Source organism: Pinus tabuliformis, chromosome X, assembly GCF_031772625.1.
Source record: "Pinus tabuliformis cultivar Carrire ecotype Pingquan chromosome X, CPIR1, whole genome shotgun sequence".
Lineage (NCBI taxonomy): Eukaryota > Viridiplantae > Streptophyta > Pinopsida > Pinales > Pinaceae > Pinus > Pinus tabuliformis.
The window spans coordinates 101,104,728-101,125,923 of record NC_142308.1 but is presented as its reverse complement, the minus strand read 5'-3'; the positions used below and the strand labels follow the sequence as shown (position 1 = coordinate 101,125,923).

At 33.5% G+C, this 21,196-nt stretch overlaps 1 pseudogene; it reads left to right on the top strand.

The window, feature by feature from the left end:
- Positions 1–968: 968 nt before the first annotated feature.
- Positions 969–21,196, top strand: part of LOC149138604 (MYB-like transcription factor 4 pseudogene) — a 42,113-nt pseudogene continuing 21,885 nt past the window's right edge.

The following is a 21,196-nucleotide window of genomic DNA, read 5'->3' as shown; positions in this document are numbered from 1 at the left end:
GTACATTAGATAAATCTATCCTAATTTATTTGTCAAACTCACAATGGGATAACAATTACTGGTTAATATCTATTAGCAATCACTGGTTACTATCTGTTAATGCAGGTTGATTTCACTTTATTCAAGAAAACCTATTCTATTTATAATTACTAGCTAGTGATCCATAAAGGACACAAAAATGTCTCTGATGGGCCATTAACCTATTTCCTTACATCCTACAAAAACTACCTGTTAACCATGTAGAGTAGTTTTAAGACATACTCCACGGCCATTTATGATTTCAACTTTTATATATATATATATGAATTTAGATTTCATTTTACACTAAAATTATTTAGAGTGAATAATTTTTCACAAATTCCTTTCAAGATCCTATTATGTATAGTGTGTGCAATCTCTCTAGCTCTGATACTATGATAGAAAATAGAGTGAACGAGAAAGATTGCACAAACAACACAAATCACACACCATCATTTTATTGATCTCATAGACATTATATACATGACATAACACACTTACTTCAAAGTGACACATCTAGATTGACTCCAACTCATAGCATAAAAATCAACAGCTTCTAAATTGACTTATTGTAACTCATAATAACAACTATACATAAAAACATTACTTCCAATAAACATGAGAAACTAAATAAATACCCCCTTACCGACGGTCAGATGTAAATAATTGATACAAATTCTTACTGCTCTGGACCACCATTGGAAGTCCTTGGTCAGCAGTAAATCGCATAAAGACTTATTCTCCAAACTCCCATGGTCAAGGGCGTGACAATTCTTTTTAATTAACAAGAAATATGGGTGGAGGAAGTAACCTCCGTAACCAAATTCGCCGAAACCCACGGTACCGTGTGACGCGAGACTAGCGATATTTGGGTCAAAACATAAATGCCCTTAAACAAACCAGACCTAAACCAACTATATGATTTGTATAGGAAGCTGAGGTGAGCTGAGATGGAACGGACTCCTGGCAGTTATAGGGGATGCTTTCACCGCGAGGCTTGGACCATGCAGGAGGATTGTGTTTTAATCAACTATATCAACGCCCATGGTGCAGTTCAATGGGCATCTCTTCCCAAGCGAACAGGTGATCAAATCCTTAATCAATTGATTTTCTACTACATAATTTTGGATTCATAAATGAATTGATGTAGCAGTATGAAAGATTATTAGGTTAACGGTGACTTATAAAGCTGTGTATTTTTGACGTTGAATGCTTATGCATGTCGTTGCATAATATTCATGTCCAATGGAGCCGTTGTTAAATTCAATGCATTCCAGTGCTTAGAGAGGCGACGTGTTCTGCACATTGACAAAAGCTGAAATTGCCCTAAGTAACTTAAGGGTGGAGAGTGTTCTATCAATATATATTTTAGTTTAAAGATGAATCTATGGTAATCACGGATAAATGACTAGCTGGTATACAATCTCTCCTCAATGCATATGTACGGCAGAGTATGTAATTTGAATTTATAGAAAAGATGTAAATTGCAGGTTTGGAGCGCTCTGGGAAAAGCTGTAGATTACGGTGGGTGAATTATCTTCGTCCCGATATCAAGCGTGGAAAATTTTCGCCGGAAGAAGAGGAGCTTATACTCCGGATGCATCGTCTTCTTGGCAATCGGTAGGTCCAAAATCCTTGTATGCTTTCACCGACACTCTGATATATGGGAGCCATCATTGAATTTTCAATTTTGATGAAAGAACGAATGCTTGAAGATAGCCATACCTTCATTTTTAATTACGTTTTGAATTTTCAGTTTCGATTTTACTACATGGTTGTAAATCACCATAAAATTACCATAGGTCATCGAGAGGGAAGTGATATTTTTTTTACTTCACAAAGACTTTAAGATTTATGAGCTCGGATGAAAAATTGTAGGGTAAAAGCTTATATATGCAAATTTTCCATTTACTTTCTTTAAGAGATGCCTAAAGTATGCTTTATATTCTTTTGGTTCTACCAGGTTGTAACTTAGATGTTTTAATTTCCAATATACTCTTTCTATGCTATTTTATTTTAAATACGTTTTGGTTGGTAATATATTATTTTTCATGTTATTATAATTATTTATGTATTTTAATTAATATATTTAATAAGTATATAGTTAAATTATATATTATATAAAATTTACTATTAATAAATTTTATAAAATTAATTAAAAAAAATTAATATATTTTATTTTAAAGGTATTTAAAATTATGATATATAATGTTTTTATGATCTTTTAAAAATGTTTTAAAACAACCATTTATTTGTATTATTTGTATCTTGATTATAATATATTTATATTATTTATATCTTCAATGAATGATAATGTAACTTGTTCAATCCCTAATGATTAATACAATACTTTTGCCTATTTATAAATAAGACCTGAATAATTTTTTTATATTATTATATCCTCATTAGAATAAATCGTCATGTAAGTTTTCCATATCCTTGTGTTTACTTCAATATTTTTATCGCATTTGTAAATTTAGTAAACTGAAACAATATAAATTTTTTTTGTTATATAATTTTATTTATTTAAAAGATTAATCTCAAATTAAGTACTTTACTGAAAAAATAATAATTGAGCTGACTAATCGTAAATATAATATAGATATAATATTATTTTTATAAAATATCAATTTTTTTTAAAATAAAAAATTTTCAATTTTAACTTAATTAATGATTATCTTAAATTGTAATTATATAATGAAACTTTTAAGTTGTTATATTTATATGATATATAATTTATTTATTTCATTAATTTATTTTTTTTTAAATAAAAATAAAAATTTTGTATTTCAATTTCATTCTACTCATTAATCTTATAATTAAGATATACATATATATATGGATGTATGAAATTGTTAATTATTTAATAATAATAGTTATATTTTATTTTTAATATTATTATTTTTATATTTATTTTGTTTAGATTAGATTATTATTATTTTATTAATGATGACATTTAACCTTTATGAGACCAAATTTTAGTCTATCGGACCTAAAAAAATCAATTATTTAGTTTGACTTAATATTTTATTCTTATGCTAAAAAAGCTTGGAGGGAAGCCTCCCGAGCTCACTGTAATTTTGACAAAGTAAAAGGCTAGGAAGGTCATATTGCAACAAATATTTTGAAACTGAGATCTAATGTGGTCGTATGTGGGGCACTCTGAGAGGAAGTGATTTTCATCCTCCATGTTCATATTCTCACAGAGTTGGAAGAACCTTTCCATCCATGGTGTTTTAGGAGCTGCCCAACAACCTGTTTCACTATGGAGCTCATGAGAGTTCATTCTAATGTTCAATATATTAATTTTCTTCTTTGAGCTAGTTAAAACAGAGAGATACTTTTGATCTTCTAGGGTGGGGTTAATGACCTCCTTATAATATCTTAATTTTCTTTTAGCTACTAAATCTTTCTCACACCACATTTTTCATTGAATTTAGAAGTAACAATATTTTTAATGTTATTAATGTTTTACAATGCAACATTCTCGTCCAACTCCGAATGGTCTAACCAGGCCATGGTGTCTTTATACCAACCTTGTTTGAGCCTTAGATGGTTTTGGCTCGAATTTAAAGTTAGCTTTGGAAGTCTATAGTCTCTTATGTTATTGAGTTTGTGCTTGTACAACAGAAGCCTAGTCATAACTAGGCTCTCAATAGGAAAAAGACCCACTTCTATAATATTATCACATTAATGTATTTTTTTCTCATTTAAGAAATAAGTAAAAAAAATTACAAAATTGAATTAACTTTAATCTAGCTTTTCAATATTGGCCATTTATAACAATCTATTATTTTCATAAAAAATAAAATAATTAAAAAGTTCCATGCATGTGTTATACACTGTGCTTCATATCAAAATGCCGAGCATACTTAAACAACTACAAATAGTAAGCGTGGGGTTTCTAGTAGTATAATGTATATGGAGGAAATGCAATAGCAGTACTTCATTTTTAATTGGTTGGATTCCATCTTTTATAAACAACCAAATATTTTTTTTTAGGAATTTTTTTCTATTTATTCAAATAATTGTAATGATTTTTTTTATAAGTATATTGGTTCAATTGTTCAAATAACTACCGCACATTTTTTTTAAACAATATAAATATAAAAACGTTTTGTCCAATAACTCTTTTAAAACCATATAAATATAACAATGTTTTATAGAATCACTCATAATAAGGAATCAAACTTATATTAAATTAGTTTTGATTTTTAGTGTTTTATGTTACTTCTTTATATTAAATAAATAAAATGAAGACTTGTAAATATTTTTTTTAGATTTAAGGAAATAAAGAAAGAAATAAATGTAAACAATTAAAATAGTCTATGTGATGTTTCTAGGAAAACTCTAATTATTTTATTTATGGCAATAAAAACAAAGACTGGATTTTTATTATTATAAACATTTGGATTATGTATTAGAATTTCATTAATTATGAACGGAAACAAATGTTGAATAATAAAAAAAATTGTAATCCTTTTCATATCAAGAAGTTAGGGAAAGGTAGTTACATACCCTAACCACTTCCCTGTTATGAATTCCCTTGAAGTGATCAAGAGGGTAAGGGCGTACGTGAGAGAACAGAGAGGGAAAAGGGAGTGGACCGTGTTGAAAGGCCAGACGGATGGAGAGCTAAGTTTGGTGAAGACCAAATAGTTGTAGATGTTGTGACGGATCAAGTTTCAAGAAAGCATCTGTGCTGAAGAGAAGAAGCTCTTGGGGAGACTTGGACCTAAAGGTAAGTCTCATGGTTGAGAGGATAAATCAAGAAAGCATAGTTGCGATTGCAACAAGATGATAGTCTTAAATACTGGTTACAAGCAAGTAGTTTAAATACCCATTTTATTTATGGTCAAGAAATAGTAAAGATTGGTAATAGAAGTAGGAATTATTAATATAGCAATTCAGGTATCTATGTATCTCACAAGTAATAGAAAGACTTGAAATCTTTCCAAGAAGATATAAACGATTATATATGAAATTCCAAGACAATTCCCTGTAGACTCTAAAGAAAAATCAATATATCCTTAGCAAAGTAGGAAAAGAAAATAGTATGCTACAACATATATATTTACAGTAAGAAATATAAGATTGTAATCATGAAGGAAATACTTTAAACCACCAGAACTTAAATGACTATCTCAACGAAACTATATGAATTAAAAAGAACACATCTTCTTAACCTATGTTTAAGGGTTTGAGACCCTTGGAAAGGTACCCAGACCCATCATAACTAACGCATTAATATGCATAAATAGCATTCTTTCAAACATAGATAGTGGCTATCAGTTCGACAAGGTTAGGGACAAAGACATTCCCAAAATGATTGTGCTTGCATTAAACTTAATAAATATGACTAATAAATTGCCAGAATTCCCGTAAGAGTATACAGAACAAAGATAGAAATCTCCCAAACTGTAACATTTTAATCCTCAGAACAAAAGAGTCAAGCTTTACCACTCTTAACAAGTTCTGATAGTGCCAAGTAAACACCAAGCCTCCATGGGCCAGCCAAAATCCATTTAAAAGAGAGTCCAACACCATAACAACACGAATAAAGCTAGCAAACAAAATACTTATGATTTCAGAGCAAGTGTCTAAGAAATAAACTTATGGAACAAAATAACCAGAACCGAGAGGATTTTAGAACCCAACTCGAAAACCCAAGAAGGTTTGCTAAAGAAAAAATAATCGTTATGAGAAATAGAAACATAAAACCTCGACTGTCATATATATACAAGTATAAATGTTAAAACGCCACGAGGGCTCTCTCTCCATCCAAAATAACAAATTAATAGTGAGAGATTGAATTTAGCCCTGAGCCCATGAGACTAGAACCTCAGCAGAGGTAGCTCAACTAGAGTCTAAACTAATCACCAAAAAAGAAAAACCCTCGAATAGTTTCCATTACTTTCCGATGTTCAAGAATCATAGTAGTAAAGAGGATAATTCATTTACATACCCAAAACCGCTGCGCAAAATAGGACATAGCACCGTGACACTGCATCGGAGGCGGTGCCTCGTTCTATAGCTCGGAGCACCAAAGAACCTCTGAAGGCACCAGCAACCAAAACCAAAAAAACACAATAATTTAGAAAACTGTAAATAAGGTTGCAAACCCAATAGTAATACTTTCCAATCAAATAACTTGTGGTACCTGTGAGTAATGCGTGGTGGACCTGGTTTTCCATTGAAAATGAACCAGGGGGGTCACCTTCTAGTTCCAAAGGAATTGCTCAGAAAGACTGTAAGGTTTCACACGATAAGCCTCGCTGCTTGAGGCCATCACCATGCATTAGCACACCAAAAATTTAACAAATGAAATCGTAAGCTCACCCCTAGCCTAACCCAAGCTGCAAGAAGGAGTTTCCACCATTGGATGCATACAAGACAGCTGGATTGTTGATGAAGCGAGGATGCCAAGGAGGAATAGCGAACTGGAAAGTGGATAGCAGATATACCAAGGACTGCTCCCGCCAAGTCTCGGGAGTACCAATGAAATAATAATTAGAAATAATGTGAACTCTGTCAAATATAAATGTCAATACATGAAGTACAAAGATAATCAAGAGTCAAATAATGTGACAGATATGATGTCTCGAACCATAAATTATTAAAGATCATAAAGTTGGAATGATGTCTCGTCATTTATATAAAAGTGCATTTATATATATATATATATATAATGTTTGGAATGATTGTTATTACTTTTATATATAAAGTGCATTAAAAATATGAAACTACATTGACTCCATTTATCTATAAGATTTACTATAGATTAGTGTAGTAAATTGAATTTTTTTCTTTAGTGGATCCGTGACAAGTGGTATCAGAGCAAGCTAAGGTTACAAAACTGAGGCCTCTGGAGACTAATAATTGAAAAGTGTTGTGACTTATACAACAAAGGAAGTAGGAGCGCTGGTATGTGGAGAACAAGCAACACACTGCACATACCCATGACAGGACTAGGACTTGCATCTTTCCTAGAAACTAACCATAAAGTATGGGTGCAACTGGGTGAGGAACCACGCAACACCAATGCCACCATTCTAGAAATTGAGCAAGATATGAAAAGTGAGATGGCCCGATTAAGGGCAGACAATGAAAGCCTTATGCAGGAACAAGAGAAAATTATGAAGAGTTTGTCAGACAAACAAAACTAGCAAAAGCCAATTCCCAGCCCAGAAGATGGGCATATGACTATAGAACAAGAGTATTGGACAGAATATCTAGAAACCAAACGAGGAGAAGAAAATCAAGAAGAAAAATCCGATAATGCTTTAGAACACAAAACACTGAAAAAACAAACTATAGAACTGAAACCTGACTTATTAATATGAATAAGTACTTTCAGTTATATGAGTATGATCATAACTTAAAGGCTCACTTGGCTATTTTTCAACTGCAAGGGAAAGCCACTCTCTGGTGGGAAGAGGTAAAGACTGTGCGGGGAGTAAATGGACTAGACATAACATGGGAAAAATTCCAAAGATATTTTAAGGAAAGATATTTGACTGAACGGTTCTATGATGAAAAAGAAAAAGAGTTTCACGATCTGAGACTGGGACAACTGACAATGGATGAGTTCATTACAAAATTTACATCCTTACTTTGGTATGTTCCCTATATATGGGAAGAAAAGGCAAAGGTGCAACGATTTATCAGTAGTCTGCCACTATTCATGAAGGAGCGTCTTGAATTCGATAACCCAAAAACCATGGATGAGGTTATACGAAAAGCTTGGATTTGTTACCAACAAAGTAGACAAAAGGGAGATACGGGGAAAAGATGGATTGACAAAAAGGGAATTAAGTTCCCTGCTGGAAGCAAGGGAAACAAATCTGTCATCAATAAAGGACCCCACAAGGGACAAGTAAACAGAAACCTGAATAGGAATCCAACTAGATTTAAACTCCCTAATGAATCTAAAACCAATGAGCAGTCAGGCAGAACTAAGGTTGAATTAGCAGCAAGACCCCTAGTACAATGTTGGGGATGTGGAGGACCACACTATGTCAAAAATTGTCCCAATCGCAGAGGCAATGAACAAATCTCACAGATCCAAGAGGCATCCACTGTAGGGGAAGTGGCTAGGAGAATTCCAAAATTTTTTTGACCAAACTATCTCTGTTTTAATTGACCCAGGAGCTACATTAAGTTATGTTAGTCCTAAGATAGTTGATCAGTGTTGTTTACAAGCTATCAAATTTAAAAATCCTGGGTTAGTACAGCTAGCCACAGGGGAAAAAAGGTGAGTGTTGGCCAAGGTCAGCAGCTGCCCATTAGTAATAGCAGGTCAGTCCCTGATAGTAAACCTGAATATATTGCCCCTAGGATCTTATGATGTCCTAATAGGCATGGACTAGCTAGAGAAACATTGTTCCCTTATAAATTGTAAAACAAAAGCTATCCACTATATAGATGGGGAGGGAAAGAGGCAGGAAATACAAGGCATTCTAAGACCAATAAAGATAAGACCCATAACCACCTCATAATTAGCAAAGTGTGTCAGGAAGGGATGTCAAATATATTTAATTTAGGTGGGTTATGCCAACTCAAATGTGAAATCTAGTTCTTTAGAAAATATATCGATAATACAAAATTTTCCGGATGTATTTCCAGAAGACATTCCAGGACTCCCTTCTAAAAGAGATATATATTTCACCATTGAACTAATATAGAGAGCAGCTCTAGTGTCCCGAGCTCCTTATCGCATGAGTATACCAAAGCTTACAGAATTAAAATTATGGTTACAAGAACTGCTAGACAAAAATTATATCCGACCCAGTGTGTCACCTTGGGGAGCCCCAATATTATTTGTTAAAATGAAAGATGGAACTCTACCCATGTGAATGGATTACCACCAGCTAAATAAGATGACTATTAAAAATAAATACCCTCTACCATGGGTAGATGAGCTATTTGATCAGGTAAAGGGTGCGACAATATTTTCAAAGATCAATCTACATTCAAGGTATCATCAAATCAGAGTTAAGGAAGAAGACATAGCAAAGACAACGTTTAGAACTCGCTATCGACATTACGAGTTCGTAGCGTTACCCTTCAGGGTGACCAATTCTCCCTCCACTTTCATGTGTCTCATGAATAGTATATTCCATCAATACATCGATAAATTTGTGTTAATTTCATTGATGATATACTGATTTATTCCTGCAGCATACAAGAGCATAAAGAGCATCTCATAATAGTTTTGCAGACTCTTAGAGAACATCAACTATATGCTAAATATAACAAGTGTGGTTTCTTTAAGGAGAAGATCGAGTATTTAGGCCACATCATTACCAAGGATGGATGTTTTGTGTACCTAGAGAAGATAAAGACTATAATGGAATGGCCGTGCCAAAGTATGTGATAGATATAGGATCATTCCTGGCTCTAGTCGGGTATTACAAGAGATTTGTCGAGGGATTTTCCCGAGTAGCATACCACAGTACCTCTTTGCAGAAGAAAGGAAATCCTTCATGTGGATAGTAGAATGCCAGAAAAGCTTCGATTAGCTTAAGAATTTATTGACCACGGCACCTATCTTGAGCATTGCAGACCAGAATAAATATTACGTAGTCCGCACAAATGCTAGCAATGAAGGGGTGGGTGGAATTTTAATGCAAGAAGGCAGGGTGATTGCATATGAATCTAGGAAACTCAAGGAGTACGAGTAGAAGTATTCCTCTTATGACTTAGAGTTAACCGCTATCATTCATGCACTAAAAATGTGGCGACATTATTTAATGGGTAATAAATTTCTCCTAATGACTGATCATTGTAGTTTAACTAACTATTTTAAAGAACCCACTTTGAATGCCAGGTAAGCCAGATGGATCAACACTTTAAGTGGTTTTGATTTCGAGATCAAGTATTTGAAGGGAAAAGAGAATCGAGTCGCGGATGGTTTAAGTCAAAAAGTACACTGTATTTATGAAATTTCTTACAGCAAAGTACAAACCACCTTCCACGAGTTGATAAACGAGGCAACCGGATGGGATCCAAAATATCAGCCCTTATGGGAGCAACTAAAGATATGAATAGCCATAAATATTAGTTGGGATACGAAGTAAACTCTGAAGGTATGTTGATTTATAAAAGAAGAATATATGTGCCTAACCATAAAGACATTAAGGACTTAATTTTGGATGAATATCATAAGAGCCCATATGCAAGCCACCCTGGGTATCAAAAGCTGATTACCGTGCTTAGAAAAGAATATTTCTGGCCGGGCATGAAGAAGGATGTAGCTAAATATCTAACTCGTTGTCTAGAATGTCACCAAGTAAAAACAGAGCATCAACACCCAGTCAGGTTACTACAACCCCTACCCATTCCAGAATGGAAGTGGGAGACCATTTCCATCAACTTCATCACAGGACTACCTAGGTCCAAAAAGAAAAATGATTCGATAATGGTAGTAGTGGAAAAGTTGAGAAAATCTGCTCATTTCATACCTGTGCAATCAACCTACAAGGCTGTTCAAATTGCCAATATATTCATGCAAAATATTTTTTGATTACATGGATTGCCAAAGTGTATAATTTCTGATCACGATGTGAAGTTTACATCGGCTTTCTGGAAAGCCTTATTTGAAGGATTAGGCACACAGTTGAATTTTAGCACTGCATACCACCCTCAAACGGATGGACAAACCGAACGGGTGAATCAGGTGGTGGAGGACATGTTGCGAACTTATGTGATGCAACAACCCTCCAAATGGGAGGATTACCTACACTTGGTAGAATTTTCTTATAACAATGGTTATCATACATCATTGCAAATGAGCCCATTTGAAGTGTTGTACGGACACAAGTGCCGAACCCCTTCAAGCTGGGGAGGATCGAAGATAAGCTGATGTTGGGCTCGAAGATGCTAAAAGAGATGGAGGAAATGGTCAAAAGAGTTCAATCCAATCTAAAGGTTGCTCAAGATCGACAAAAGAACTTTGCTGATTGAAAAATGAATTTCTAGGAATTTCAAATAGGGGATCACATTTATGTAAGAGTAAGACCAAAGAAAAGTACTTTACAATGGAGCTGGTGTTCCAAGTTGGCACCTTGATTTTGTGGTCATTTCTAGGTGTTAGCAAGAGTTAAACCAGTGAATTATAAACTTGCCTTGCCTAGCCATTTTCGTGTGCACAATTTTTTTCATGTTTTAGTATTGAAAAAATATCTTTATGATCCTAAGCATATAATTGACTCGGAGGACATAAGGGTAAATAATTTTAAAAATATGCCAAATTAAATTATTAAAAGTTAAAAGGAACTAACTAGAATTTTTTTTTTTAAGGTCATACCAGAAGGCGAGTTCCTGGATGAACCATTGGTTATAGCCGATCACAAAGAAGTAATGCTGTGGAAATGAGCTATCACCCAGTTAAAGTGCAATGGCAGGACTTTAGGCCGAAAGAGGCCACCTAGGAAGATGAGCAAATTATGCAGAAAGCCTTTTTGAGTCTATTTGCAGAACAAAAACATCGGGACAATGTTTTATTTTAGGGGTGGGAGATGTGATTTCCCTAGGAAGACTGTAAATATTTTATTTACTGTAATAAAACATACTGGATTTTTATTATGATAAACATTTGAATTATGTATTAGAATTTTGTTAACTATGAATGGAAACAAATGTTGAATGATAACAAATCTTGTAATTCTTTTCATATCAAGAAGTTAGGGAAAGGTAGTTACCTAACCCTAATCACTTCCCTGTTATGAATTCCCAAGAAGTGATCAAGAGGGTAAGGGAGTACTTGAGAGAACATAAAGGGAAAAGTGAGTGGAATGTGCTAAAATGTCAGACGGATGGAGAGCTAAGTTTAGTGAACGCGAGATAACTATAGATTTTGTGACAGATTAAGTTGCAAGAAATCATCTGTGTTGAAGATCAAAAGCTTGGGTGGAGACTTGGACTTGAAGGCAAGTCTCATGGTTGGGAGGATAAATCAAGAGAGCATAGTTGTGACTGCAACAAGCTAATAGTCTTAAAGACTGGTCGTAAATAAGTAGTTTAAATACCCATTTTATTTATGGTCAAGAATTAGTAAAGATTGGTAAAAGAAGTATAAATTATTAATCTAGCGATTCAGGTAACTATGTATTTGACAAGTAATAGAAAGACTTGAAATATTTCCAAGAAGATGTAAACGATTATAGATGAAATTCCAAGACAGTTCCCTATAGACTGTAATCATAGAATAAATATATCCTTAGCAAAGTAGGAAAAGAAAATAGTAAGATACAACATATATATTTACAGTAAGCAGTATAAGACTGTAAGCATGAAGCAAATACTTTAAACCACCAGAACCTCAGTAGGGGTAGCTCAACTAGAGCCTAAACTAATCACCAAAAAAGAAAACCCCTGAATAGTTTCCATTACTCTCCGATGTTTAGGAATCACAGTAGTAAAGAGGATAATTCATTCACATACCTGGAACCACTGCACAAAATAGGACATATCACTGTGACAGTGCATTAGAGGTGGTGCACCTGAGAAACTCTGAAGGCACCTACAACCAGAACCAAAAAAACACAATCATTTAGAAAACTGTAAATAAGGTTGCAAACCCAACAATAATACTTTTCAGTCAAATAACTTATGGTACTTGTCAGGAATGCACGGTGGACTAGGTTCTTCGTTGAAAACAAACCAAGGGGATCGCCTTCTAGTTGCAAAGGAATTTCTCGAAAATCCTGTAAGTGTTCACAGGATAAGACTGACAGCTTGGTGCCATCACCAAGCATCACACCAGAAATTCAAGAAATGATATCGTAAACTCACCCCTAGCTTAACCCAAGCTGCAAAAAGGAGTTTCCACCAGTGGATACATATAAGACAATCGAATCATTAATGAAGCAAGGATGCTAAGGAGGAACAACCAACTAGCAAGCAGATAGCAGATATACCGGGGACTACTCCTGCCAAAGCTTGGGTGTACCAATGAAATAATAGTTATAATTAATGTGAACTATGTCAAATATAAATATCAATATACGAAGTACACAGATAATCCAATGTGGAAAGTTGGAATAATGTCTCGTAATATTTATATAGAAATACATACATATATATATATATATATATATATATATGTATATAATGTTTGGAATGATTCTTATTACTTTTATATTTAAAATACATTAAAAATATGAAACTACATTGACTCCATTTATCTATAGGATTTGTTGTAGATCAGTGTAGTAAAAATGACTTTTTTTATAAGTGGATCAGCCGAAATAAGATTATAAATAGAATAAGATTTGAAAGTACCATTAGTAAATCCAAATAGCTATATAAATGTAACATTGATTTGAATTTAAATTATTTCTTTATTATAAAAAATACAAATATTCATCGCAACCAAAACATCTTATCTTCATTTCCCACTAAAATGTGATTTTTAAAATATAATTTAAATAAATAAATAATACACCTATGAATGATCTCCATTAGAGTAAGATTTTAGCGTAGGAAAACTATAACATTTTATTCTTAAACTATCATCACAAGGGAAAAACAATTAATATTCTTCCTATTCAATGATAGTGGAAACGACTAATAAGAAAAATGATAAAAGCATAGTAGCAAGGAGAATATACTAGGAAAAAGTTTCTTATCTTTCAACTAAAAACTTCTAAATAATTTTTATAATTTTGTGCCCTTCTTATACTTATAGGTTAAAGAGTTTTTTAAATCTTATTACTATTTTAAATTTTATTTCTATTTTTTTAATTTATTTTTTTATTATAAATAAATCTAACAATGTGGAATTACATAATAGATTTCAACATGGTGTTTTGTTATGGCATTATTTGTTAAGAGGTAAAATCTCGTGAGAAAAAATCTAGTCATGCTAAAAGTTGTTGTGGCCTAAGTTGAGTGTATCCTCGGATGATTTTGACTATATAGATGCTTCTAAGTCACCATTACTTAAATTTCATCTTAACGCTCACATTGATGATGATGATGATGGTTAACGTCCACTAAGGCCAAACTTTGGTCTATCAGACCTAAAGAAATAAATTATTTAGTTTGATTTAGGATTTTATTACTATGCTCAAAAATCTTGGAGAGAAGCTTCCCGAGCTCACTATAATTTTGACATCGTAAAAGGCTAGGAAGGTCAATACCACAACAAATATTATGAAACTGAGATCTAATGTGGTTGTATGTGGGACACTCTAAGAGGAAGTGATTTTCATCCTCGATGTTCATATTCTCACAGAGATGACAGATCCTTTCCATCCATGGTGTTTTAGGAACCGCCCAACGACCCATTTCACTATGGAGCTCATGAGAGTTCATTCTAATCTTGGCTATATTAATTTTCTTCTTTGAGCTAGTTTAAACAAAGAGATACTTTTGATCTTCTAGGGTGGGGTTGATGACCTCCTTATAATATCTTAATTTCTTTTAGCTGTTAAACATTTTTCAAACCATATTTCTTCTTTTAACTTAGAAGTAACAATATTTTTAATGTTATTAATGTTTTGCAATGCAACATTCTCGTCGATCTCCCAATGGTTTAAGCAGGCCCTAGTGTATTTATACCAACCTTGTTTGAACCTTAGGTGGTTTTGGATGGAATTTAAAGCTATCTTACGAAGCCTATGGTATCCTATATTATTAAGCTTGTGCTTGTACAACAAAAGTCTAATTATAGCTAGATTCTCGATAGGAAAAAGACTTAATAAACAAAAATTCTAATAATATTAAAATAATTTCTTATTTTTTTTCTTAATTATAAAATTACTTTTTTGTTTTTTTTTTTTTCCTTCCTTAAATCAACACAATCAAATATATAAGTTTAAATATTAAAATGTTAATTAATATAATTTGAATTGTTATAATAGTTATAACAATAATTGTGTTTATATGGATTAAATTTATTTTACTTTTCTTTCTTCTTTTCATTAAAACAAGACAACCGAATATATAAGTTTAAATATTGAAATATTATTTAATATAATTTCAATTATTATAATAGTTATCAAAATAATTTTGTATTTTTATGGATGAAGTTTAGTGTGTATAATCAAGGGAAATGTTAATTTCCTCTAATTGTTTATAATATTTTTGAGTTTTATTGTTTCAATAATTCATAAAGTACCAAAACATAATTAATATAATTTTAAATAATAATATAATTAAATAAGTGAAATTATATTGTTATTAGTTAGGTTTAGTTTTATTTCTCATCGTTAGTTTAGTTGCTCGAGTTCTTATCACTAAAAGAATTTCACTAAGGGGAGGTCACAAGGTCAATTCTCCTAGATGCCTTCAAGGTTAGGTTCACATTATAAGTCGGCATGAAGTGATCCCTTCAAGTGAAACTGCCTTGATGTTTCGTGGAAAAAAAAATGATTTAGTTTTGGTAGTTGAAAAAAGTATTATTTTCCTATAATTTATAATGAGTAATTTTTTAAATTAATTTAAAAATTATTGCATCAATAATTGATAAGGAAGCAAAACATATATATTCATTATATGGATAAAAAAATTAACTTTAAGTAATATAAATTTAAATATTAAAATAGTATTTAATATCTTAAAATATTATTAAACTCAATTTAAATAATATAAGTGAATACCTCCCTGGATGGGGTGACGAATAGGATGGAGAGGGGTTGAGGGGACATGATGCCACCGCCCCAAGTGGAAAACATTTTGGGGACGTGACACTCACCCGTGATGAAGATTAATGTTGAAGGTACATGATCTCAATGGGTTTTTTGTGCGTATCAATGAAAAACACGGTGGATTTGAGTTAGTAGACTATCGATGGATTGTTGAGCTAGTGTGATTATGCATGGTCAAAGGCTAAAATCATGGAAATTCCTATGTTAAATCGATGGAAGGAGAAGGGGAAAGGCCGGTTGTTGGCTTTGGACAGTCTATATTGATTCACCAAAGGAAAAATTAGGCAAAGGATCATCCTCGTTCATTACTACTCTTTGGATTTAGTATCTTTCCTTCTCCCTTGTGCAAGCTTGTTAGGAACTATAGAACAAAAGAAATTTTGCGAGTGGCTTAGAGTATGAGGAGAGAGGTGTTGTAAGATAGGTGTCCTCCACATTGTCTCTATGGATTTCGTAATGGGCCTGCAAGATTATACCCCTTCCTTTGGTCAAATTTTCATTTTATTGTCTCGTGCTTGAATTTCAATCATTCTAGAAGGGGATGGGCCTATCTAGGTGAGTTTTGTTAGTAGGAAGTCCTAGGATTTTTGCTCTTGTATGATTATCATCAACCACAAGAAGTAACATGAGTTTGTTAGCTTGCTATGGAGCAGTGTAACGAGGCATGGTAAACTTCATCTCACCTATATTGTAATTGTGGATTTGACTTCAAGTTGGGAAGGTTGTATCTTCTCCTCCATTTTTATTTTTGTTTTTATTTATGTTGGGGGGAATTGGCTTTAACAGTTTCGGTGAATTTTGTGTGTAAATCTTGGTCTTGGACTGCTTCGAAGCCTAAGTGGGTGGGTTATTGGACTTGTGATATCTTGACCCTAGTTAGGATAGATTATGTTTTCAATTATAGATGGTATATTTTTTACGGTTTCAACACGCCGTAGTATTTCAATAGGAGGAGGAGTGTAAATAGTTTTGTGTCTATTTACTTGAGTAATGTGGGGGTGACTCGAAAAATTGCTATCAATAACAGTTCCTCCAAGGTATCCTCTAGCTCTGTGTGTGTTATTTTACTCCACATTGCTACCCTCTAGTAATTTTTCAGAACTAATTTATGGTCTATTGTCTCTCTCAAGCTTTCTCGAATAGTTAGGGTGGTGGTGTTGCAAGGAAAATTTTAAGGATGGAAAATTTTCTTGAAGTTTAAAACATTGGCGAATCTCACTAATCCCTAATATGCAAATTATAAATGTTTATTGATATATTTGTAAAATTATTCAAATTTATAATTATTTTATATATAGTCTCTATATAATGTTGGCGATTTTTAAGGTAAAATATTTTTATATTCTAAAATTTGGGCGAATCGTCTTTTATAAAATTGGAAATTGGCGAATCTTTTTTGTGGAAAAATCATGGAAAATTAGCCCACTGGGCGAACATTAGCCCCTAAAATTTTCCATGGTTGTTGGCCAGTACTGTGCTTAAGTGAGGTTCATTGTGATAGAGGAAATACCCTATGGGTTTGTTATATACTACACGTGTTGAAGGACTAGTGGTCTAAAGCATTAGGTGTTTTCTGGTTTCACACAGGCCCTCACGGGGGGGGACTTTTTGGTGTGGAAAGAAGTCTATGGCCCTTGTAGTGCCAATGATTGTCAATCACTAGATCAATTGGTGTTGGATAATTAACCATTACATAATATTATTCCATATCAGTGGGCACAAGTTAGGAGAGGGGCTGTATATTCTTTGGATTGGGCCCTGAAAAGGCAATCCCATATGCACCAAGGAGTGGTGTGATTCTCTGGGCACCATTGGGAGCTGACACCTCACCCTATTCAAGAGGAAATGTCCCAATCTAAGGATGCAGCCCCCAATCATAGATCCCCCTCTCAAACATTGAGATCTTAGTTGAATGGGTTTATAGGATCCCTAACATTGGATATACCATGGAACAATTCAACTAATACATCAAAATATAGACATATATTAGTCGATTAAATTCATTTTGGGGCATATGTTGGTCGATATATAGGAGCATTGGGAGGACATCTTACATTTTCTAGATTAACTTCCTAACCATTTGGGTAGAGTGGATGACATGATTGACAAGATTGAGTAGTGGTTGGGTATTTCTTAACCGATGGAAACAACTATAGAGTGCTGAAAGGAACCTGTCTGCATCACTACCTTGTATTGTGACCCCTCTCGATAGTTTTTTAATGACCTCGTTCTATGTAGTTTTGGACAATAGTTTCTTCTGATTTTACATGATAGATTTTCTTGCCTCTTTTTCCTTTTAGTTATCTTTGTCCTCTCTTTAGAAAGTTTTTCTTTGGTACAATTAGGTCTCTAGTAAGACATTGATCATTCAATGTTTTTTTATACAACTGCTAGTTTCTAACAATAATAAAAAAGAATAAAAGAGAAAAGATGAACATCTAAAATTAAAATTTATAAATTTTAGTATGGATTATTTTAATCTCATATTTTTAATAGTAATATAAAAATATTGATATTTTTTATTTAGTACCAAACAGTTTTTATTATTTTAAATGATTAATAAGTTGTGCATATTAAATATTAACTTTTATCATGTTAATTTATTTTATTATTTTAGATTTCAGTATATAAACCTTTATGAAGAAATATATATTTTAAAATATTAATCTTACTTTAATTATTTATTTATATATATATATATATATATATATATTTTACTATAATTTTCAAAACTAAAACCTATTTAAAATATTAAAATATTTTATTTTTTCTTTTCTGTTCTCTGTCAATGGGCATCCGTGGCCCTGATTTGATACATGAAAAACCTCTATGATCCAAATTGTCGAGTTTCCCTACCATATTCGTTTTGATTGGATTTTCCAGTGGCCTTAGCATTTACAATCTCTCAACCTATTCTAAATAGTGGATGGCAATAATCTTTTTATCTAATAAAGGACATCTATCCGAGAACAGCATGCCCTCCTGTGAAGAAATGGATTTCTCGTTGTGTGTCTGATTGGCAATAGTTTGTGCAGATTGGATTTTTCACGACGCTACTGCTTAGCGAGTTCTTAGGCCGAGGTTTTCGATTTTCTTGCATTCGAATGGATTTCCTGCCTTTCGGGTTCTTCTTGCAAAATTTGTGTGGAAGAATTCAAAGACTATTCTTGTTATTAGTTTTTCGTGAACTTAACCATGATCGACAAATATGGTAACGATATTTTATTTATTTTCATCTCGGTTCTTGAACCAGAATTTCACTGGTCAAGTTTCATGGTTTAGGGTTTCGGTTCTCAAGGATGCGGCCTCTCCTTGGAAACGGTATACGGGTTGAAACAAACTCAATGTGAAAAACGTGCCTCTGATGGGTTATTAGATATTGATGAAAGGCCAGCTTTTTTGTGGTCTTGGCTTCGACGAGATCACTCATGTGATGGGTTAGTAAATAACCTAACATTGTGGCCTCCATACACAATTTCATGGCCTCCGTAATTTCATTCATCAGTTATTCCAGATCTGATTTAGTTTGTACATAGACCTGTTATATTATTACTCTGTATTTAGGATTTAAGGAACAAAAACTTAAACAAATATAAGTTTCATTTTATTTCAAACGGTGAAAGAAGATGAAGCATTACCTATTGAGTCCAAACCAATAGTGTTTAAAGCGAATCCGTCCGCCAAATCGGCTTCAGCAGGGTTTTACACAGTCTACGGTAAATGTTCCACCGAGATCAACTTTCTACATCTAAACAACAAATATGATCCCCAATAAAGTTCCACGTGAACTTAGAGACTTCATCTGGCAAACCATCTCATCTTTAAGGCTTTCCATTTTTTGAATGGAATTAAAAGAAGCACATAAATCTGTTGGAGTCACGATTGCCTTTACACCAAAACCCACAGGTGTTAGTAAAGAGACACATCACTAGAGTTAACGGATGCACACACGGGAGCGTTGGATCAATGCCGCCATTAATGGGGAGTGCAACAATCCCCCCCTCAACACGAGCAAAGTGTGTTTCGAACTCGAGACAGTTGGCTTTGATACCACTTGTTGGATTCACGATTGCCATTACACCAAAACCCGCAGGTGTTAGTAATCAGACACATTACTAGAGTTAACGGATCCATGAAACACCCGGGAGCGTTGGATCAACACCGCCATTAATGGGGAGCACAACAAAATCATCTATCACAATATCTTGAGCCAACATATCATTGTTCCCCGTAGTTACTTTGCAAAGGATAATTATGCAACAAGCATATTGGGAAACACCCACACTATTTTTAAATCAAAAAAGAAAATATAAACAAAGGGATACCACTGGTACAAATGTACAATATATAAAGCTTATATACGAAGCCCCACTTCCACACCTATCTCCATGGCACTCAAACCTTGTTAGGTCCCCCCTAAAGATGCATTAAGTTGAACACAGAAGAGGCCCATCCAATTCCACAACTATTCTTGCTCAAGGTTAAGGACAGAGTTATACAAAACAAAAAACAGTATCACATGATCCTAAATCAAGGGCATAACACAAACACACATGCTTACCGAACCCAAACCACAAGAAATCACATGATTCTGCACAGACAAAGAAAGAGAAAGCACTATGCCTCTACTCCCTTGAAAATGCTCAAAAACCCTAAGATGGGCCATTCGAGGGGTTGCTCATTTTCCCTCGGACCAAATCCCCCTGTGTTAAACACACAACTCTATGTCAACTGGTTTACAAGGGATATCATCCACAAAGCTGGGGAAGCATCCCTTGGATTTCAGCATGATATTTTCCTTGGAAAGAATAATAATAATGATTATATATATGGTGTCTTTAATAGTTGCATGTCACATTACCAAAGTGGCACATTCCCATGTCGGGATTCCATTCATTTGGAGTGAAGGTCCCCAATGTTATAGCATTATCCTTCACTCTTCCATTAACATCATTGAATTGTTTTTGTGTCATGCCTTGTGGGAACTCTTTGCTTTGTGGTTGTTATCTATTCGATGCTCATAACAATTGCAGGTCTTACTACTACAATGTAGTATCCCTATGTTTGGAGTCCATTCCACATTAATAATTTTCTCCTCCCTCCTATGATTACTTTCCACTACTACAAATGTACAATATATGAAGTCATAGTGTAGGTCTCCAATTGAGTTGGGATATAAAGTCACAACACACACCTCTAAGGAAGTAAGGATGGATAGCTAATTTTATTGAATTGTAGCATAAAACATAATGGAAAGAAAATTTTTTGGAAAGCCAAAATAAGAGGGTAAAGTATCATCCCTAAGTCTATGAAACAAAATCCCAAAAATAAGGAAATATATCATGAAAACATATACACCATAAATGGTAATAGTAGTGAAAAAAATATCCATGTCTACCAACCTATGCCTTGACGAACAAATAAGTTTGGTCGAATAATATCTTTAGAGTTAACAAGGAAAATGTCACGAATATATATGGTTCATGGGACCATAAACACTGCATAGTTCTTCATCTTCACTCTCA